Genomic DNA, 7,173 nt, shown 5'->3' with positions numbered 1-7,173 from the left:
AAAAAAAAAAAGGTTCTGTGTGGGTGTGTGATGAGGAACACTTGACGAGTTCGAAACGTTACGATTTCATTTGTGTTTGTGTTCACACATATATGTATATATGATATATATATAAATGCATATATATATACACATATTTATATATATACATACATATATACATATATATACATATATATACATATATACATAAATATATATACATATATATATACATATATATACATATATATACATATATACAAGTAAAATATAACTACATATGCATCTAAATACATTTCTAAATATATATGTATATATATATAGATAGATAGATATATGTACATATATATATACACATCTGTGTGTGTGTGTATATATATATATATATATATATATATGTATATATATGCATATATATACATATATATGCATATATATATATACATATACATATATATGTATATATACATATATACATATACATATATACATATACATACATATACATACATACATACATACATACATACACTCACACACACGCGAGTATATGTGTTTTAAGGCAAAAAGGAGTGCATAAAGTTCTGTAGTAAGGACACTGGATTCAGGAGGGAGGGGGTATTTGAAAGTACGAGTTGGGAAGGTTACTGCAAAACCAGCACCGGAGGTGGATTTGGAGCCATCAGAAAACATGAATGCTGGAGGAATGAATGGAAACATGGTCAGGGAAATGGGTGAGAAGGACAGCAGGAGGAATATTTGATTTTGGTGGGTCAGGGAAAACAGAGGAGCAAATACGGGGGTAAGGTATAAGCCAAGGAGTGACGGAATGGAGAGAGAACGGGAGAGGTCGGAGATGGGGAAAAGGGGAATGGGAGAGGAGGGTATCCATGCAAGTGGAAAAAGGAGTAGGTAAACGTGGAGAAGAAGCAAAGGTAGGAAGTAGGGGATCGTGGGATAGTTAGTTTAGTGAGGGGAAGTCGGTGGAATCGAGCATAGCATCGGAGAGAGAGAAAGGGTACAGCGTCGAGAGAGAGCAAAGCAAAGACCACAGTGATGGATTGTATCAAGATGGGCAAGGAGAGAAGTTGAGGCAGAGGAGTAGATATGGCATCCATAATCGAGAGTGGAGAGGGTCAAGGTAACATGAAGATGAAGGAGAGTTTTGCAATCTGAGCTCCATGATAAATGGGATAGGGTTTGTAAGATTCGGAGACGGCGACGGGCTTTTTCTTTAATGTAATGGATATAGTCTCGCCAGGACAGTTTGGAGTCAAAAATAACGACTAGGATTTAGCCAGAGGAATGGTGTTGGAGTGGAATGCCATATAAGAAGAGTGGAGGTTGGGGACCTACACATGCATGAGAGAAAAGGATGGAGAAAGATTTGGAGGTAGAAAAGCGGAAGCCATGGTTTGTGGCCCAGGAAGATACTGATATTACAGACTAAAGAAATTGGTAGAGATTTGGTATGGATGTGCCAGAGGCATAGATGGTTAAATCATGTAATTTACAGCAAGAAAGAATAAAGTGGTACTGAGCACACTACCTTGTGGGACACCTTCGATTTGAGGAAAGAAGGATGATATGGCAGAGGCAATTTCGACCTGGAAAGTGCGTTGGGAGAGAAAAGACTTTATAAAGACACCCATGTTTCCACGTATGCCTAGAGAGGACAATTGTTGGAGAATATGGTACTACTTGTAGTATTACATGCTTTTTCTAGGTCAAAGAATATAGCTAGTACGGATTCATGGCATGCAAATGCAGATGTAATATATGTCTCAAAAGGAGCAAGGGGGTCAGCTGTGCTTCGGGAAGCGGAAGTTAACCATTCGCTCTAGTAGTTTGCACAAGCAGCTAGTTAGTGTGATGGGGCGATAGTCTTGAGGGAGGTTACCCGATTTATTGGGTTTCAGGAAAGGGAGGATAAAAGCTTCTCGCCAATGAAAAGGAAAATTTCCTGATGTCCATATGTGGTTGTAAATTGTTAATAGGAAGTATAAGGAGGAAGATGGGAGTTGTCAGAGCATACGGTAGTGAATACCGTCAGGGCCTTCATGAGTGTTGCGACACGACTGTAAGGCAGCACTGAGTTCAGAAGAAGAAAAGGTAGCATTATAGGACTCAGCAGAGGATAGGGTGAAGATAATGAGGGTACATTCCCTGGTGGTCTTAATAGAAGAGAAGTGTGGAGAAAGGTGAGAACTACTACTGACCTGGCTGAAATAGTCACCCAGTCCATGAGCGACTCGGAGAGGTTTAGAGATGAGGATATCTCGAATATGAAGGAAGGCCGCTGGATGGAGGGAATGTTTGCCTGATAGTTTATGGATCCAGTGCCAAACATTTGAGATAGATGTAGAGGATGTAATTGAGGAAACATAATTTCGCCAGCTATTTGTTTTGCTCTTTCGGATTGTACGATGAAGATAGGAGGATGCTCTTTTAAAGGAAATAAGGCCTGATAGTTGATTTGGGGTACCTCGTTTGTAGCGGTAACTGTTCTAGGCTGCACGTTTTAAGCAAAGCGCTTTAGTGCAGTCAGAATTCCACCATGGAACACATTTGGAAGTATAGGGTCTTGAGGTTCGAGGAATAGCTGTATGGGCAGCTCTTAGGACTGTAGTTGTGAAACATTGTATCATATCTGAAATGGATGAGAGGGAGGATGGAGGGATATGAATAGCAGAGAATGAAGTGAAAGTACACCAGTCAGCTCTATCAAAGCACCAGCGTGGGGAGTTAGGAAGTGGTACATATGAAATAAGAGAAAGGAGAACTGGAAAGTGGTCACTATAGGAAAAGTGTTCTAGAACTGACCAATGGAAATCTAAATGAAGAGAAGGGAAGCAAAGAGAGAGGTCAATGCATAAAAAAGATTGCGTGCATGTATCAAAGTGTGTGGGGCGATCTGAATTAAGAATAAGAAGGTCAGCTGTGGAGAGGAAGTGCTCTAGGGATCGGCCACGGGAGTTGGTGATAGAATCACCCCAAAGAGTGTGGCGGCAGTTGAAATCACCAAATATGAGGAAAGGTGGTTGGAATTGAGAAATTAGATTTTCAAAAGCAACAGAGTCAACGGGGTGGGAAGGGAAGAAGTAGACTGAAATCACTGTGAGCTAGCGGCGAAGAAAGATGTGAATAACTGTGTAAGGGACAGTGGTTTGAAAGGGAGGTATGACATAAGGTGTTTTCTGATTGATAAGTATGGACGAGACAAAGGGAGTATGGGGAAGAGACAAAATTATAATTGGGGATTGGTATAGGAGGGTGTGTAAGAAAAGTCTCTTGAAGGTATATAATGGATGGGTTATAAGAGGAAAGGACATGACAAAGCTCGGGCCTGTGAGAACGGAAACCGCGAATATTCCAATGAATGATAGTTATTCTTTCGTTGATTTATGAGTGATAACGATTGCAGTACGTGTTGGAGAATTTGAAGGGGAAGGAGCTAGAGGGTGGGATAAGGAATGAGAGGGGGGAGGTGGTGGTGCATCAGGAGGGGTATTAGGAGGTGTAGGGTCTAGGGATGGATAGTTGTGATATAATGTATTCACGTGTGTATCCAGGAGGGAGTAGAAGGGATAGAGGGGATGGTGGGAGGGTTAATGTAGGTGGAACTGGAGTAGGGGGGGGCTGTGTTGGGAGGGGGTAGGAGGACAGGGTGTATATGAGTAGGAGGAGGATGAATATCGGCAGTCACTTCGAGTGTGGAGGGAGTGAGAGTTGTGGAATTTGAAGGCGGATGAGGGGATTCAGTGTTAGTTTGGGACTTCATTAGATAGTTTTGAATATCTTCAAGAGTTTCTGGAATGAAGTTGGTTGGGGAGTTTGTGAAACAAAGGTTTTCTTGTAAGGGGGGGGGGGGGGGGAAGAGAAGACTGGTGTCTGAAGAGTAGGTGCAAAGGAAGGTGGTGATTGTGTGGTAGGGGAAGAGGGAGTGGAACGTTTAGTTTGTCTGTTGCGGGTAGTGTGGGGAGGGAGTGGGGATGGTCTTGGGGCTGTAGTAAAGATTGGAGTGTCTGGATTTAGGATGGCAAAAGAATTTGACTGAGGAAGGTAGGAGGTAGAAGAGGGGAAGTTAGATGGAGGAGGGATAGGTTTAGGGGAGGGTGTAGGAGCTTGGGAGGTAGGGGGAGTGGCAGAGCGAGCAACCTTACTGGAGTAGGGAATAAGAGAAAAAACTTCGTCGACGTGCTCCCGGTCTGGCTTCACGTAGAGTGAGTCCAAGTCTGAATCTGAGAGTTGCTACCTCAGACTCAAATTTGTAGGTGGGGCAGCCTCTATAAAATACATTATGGGGGCCGCCACAGTTGGCACATATGCGGGATTGTGCAGAGCAGTTTGATCAAGTATGGCCAGGTTGGGCACATAGCGGGCATCTGGCTGTGGAATGGCAATGTTTGGCAGGATGACCTAAACGTCAGCAATTTAGTGAGGAGATAGAAACAGTTCCGGTGCAAGATCTGCAGGGATGGGGTTACCATATAGATCAGTTAGATTTAATGCTATAGCTTGGTTTTCAGATGTTACTGTGACGAGACGGGAACGGTCGGGTCGGCTACGAAAAGAGACTTTGCTTACTTGTTTTTGGAGACATTGCTGGAAGAGAAGGGTGTTGTCAGAGTAAGGAGCTGTGGGAGGGATCACGAAAAATCGGTCCCATTTGGCTGTGCTAAATAGAGTATTTAAGATTTTTGTAGAGGTGGGGGTAGTAGAAGGACGGGGCGTGTGGAAGAGGGAGTAGTGTTGAGGGAGGTAGTGTTATGGAGAGGTGGACAATAAGGCTGTAAGGTAGTAATAAGGGAGGATGGGGTAGTTGATGGAGAAGGTTGTGGGGGTAGAGGTGTTGAAATTGAGCATGTTGGGAGAGTAGAAATGTCTCCTGGGGGTTGAGTGTTGATTAGGGCGGATACTGTACTAGTAGGCATTGAGGAGGGGTTATTAGTTGTAGTATTCGGAGCCGTGGTCAAAGGAGAGCCTGGGGTCAGGGAATCGGGAGAGTTTGAATTGATGGGGCTAATTGATGAAGGGGCAAGCCTCATTGCCCATAATAATGGTATAAAATCTTCATTGTCGGCCATGGTAAGCCTGGAGTATGTTGGGGAGAGAAACGGTCCATCCCTCAGGGTCTCTTGAGGGGTAAGGGCTAGACAAGCAGGGGAATACCGTGCCCATGGCTCCCTCAGGCCGTTCAGGACTGGCACAGTCAGCCTTTCATCCTTTCAGCACGGCTCTCACATTTTAGGAAGTGGATAGTAGAAGGTAAAGAGACAGAAACGAAAAAGTAGGGGGGAAAAAAAGACCATGCAAAATTAGTTGAGTCGAGGGCTGAGTCCCAAGGTTGGGGAGTTCCCCGGCATTGGGTCCCAGTCTCCGCCTCCCAAGAATGGGGTGGTTCCTACACGATCACTTTTTCCTAAAGGAGGGCAGTACTCCATATCCTTAATGTCATCTTTATGCTTTGTAAATATTAGGTCAAGCATAGACGGTCTCTCTAGCTCTCTTATCTGTTACATTCTTGAAGAGACAAAATTCGTTTTTGACCTCTAGTAATTTTGCATTCCACGAATCTGGCTGAGCTCTGGGATCGAAACTTTCCCAGTCAATTTTGCTATTAAAATCCCGTGTTACATTTAAAGTTTCTTGCATAAGTTTCTGGCAATTTTCTTGTGACCACATCACATTTCACACATGGCTCATTTCAACACACACCTAGCCTATCCCCAAGGAGGCTCTCTAATGGACCTTGAGTGTTGCACATAACCCCTATAGCTAAAGCACCCCCTTGGGACCTCTTGCAGCAGACCCCTTCCCTTATTCTACTATTGCCATACGCATAACACTATTAACTTATAAATATATATCTAATACAGTAACACTAATCTCTACATACCAAACCTTTGCTCAACACGACAGCGGATGCGATATTCGCGGGCCTTCCGCCTCGTGACGTCGCCCCGTTTACACGATCACTTCCTTTCCTCACCACCTCCTACTACATCGCAACCCTTGTGAATTCCTAGTTCAATCCGTATAAAGGAAGGTCGCCTGCGAGCGACAGACAGACAGCCTACAGCACGCTGACCGGACCAGACCTCTGTCCGTCAGTTGTACTATACTCTCTCTCAAGAATAAACCGCTACAAGTTATCGAGAAGTCTGTTACACCTAACCACTACCCAAGATTTCTGCATCGTGCCAGACGCGACTTGTCTGCATTCTACCGCTATTCGGCCTCGTTACAGATAGACAGATATATGAGTGTGTGTGTGTGTGTCTATATATAGACACATACATTTGTTAATTGGTATTGGTAAAGTTCTGACTAGCCATCTTTAAACCGGAAACAAATATATGCATGTGATAGAGCAAATAAATCTAAGAAACTTATCTTCTATGAACTTCCGTCGCAAATCAGAAATAACGAAGTTATTGGACACGCAAGTGTCACAGAGCCCCAAATGAAAAACTCGATATTTTAAAAATCGCCATCCGATATCCTTTCCTACTTTTTGTAAACAAAACAATGATGCCGTTTTATTTTGGTTCATTTATTGTAATATTTTAATTTCGTATTTAGAAAAATTCCGCACAAACTTACATGAAGGTGATCTTCTTTTTACATTAAAAGACCTGACAATACACGAGTAATACCATCATAAAATCGAGTATTTAGAGTAACTATGACATTTCTTACTCTGCGCAAATCGATGTGTCTGGTCCATATTACGGGCAAGAGGAACTGAAGAATTGCGCGCGATTTTCAAAATCTACAATGTTACCGCATGAACTGCGCACGAAACTTTTTGAAACTTTTATTCTATACTACATGCGCGTGACATTTGTCACAAGAGCCAATAGCATTACAGGAAATTGTATAAACCAATCACAAGGCAAGGAAAGCAAATATATCAAATCTTTGCTCAAAATGGATCTCAGGTGCGTAGGTTGTGACCCGCATTACTATAGAGTTATATCTGATTATTTTGAAAAAAAATGATAACGCTATAGAGTTCCTGAGACCACACGGTGTTTTGCCAAGAGCGGTAAGTTGCCCGCATTGCGATTTACCTTGCAAATATCGTGAAGATCGACATATGTGGTATTGTGGCAAATGGAAAAAATAGCAAAGACAAAACGGCGTAAAAATTGCGTTACCTCGACCAGCGATTACAAAGGCACGTTT

This window comes from Penaeus chinensis, chromosome 31, assembly GCF_019202785.1.
Source record: "Penaeus chinensis breed Huanghai No. 1 chromosome 31, ASM1920278v2, whole genome shotgun sequence".
Classification (NCBI taxonomy): domain Eukaryota; kingdom Metazoa; phylum Arthropoda; class Malacostraca; order Decapoda; family Penaeidae; genus Penaeus; species Penaeus chinensis.
This window is presented reverse-complemented; position numbering follows the sequence as displayed.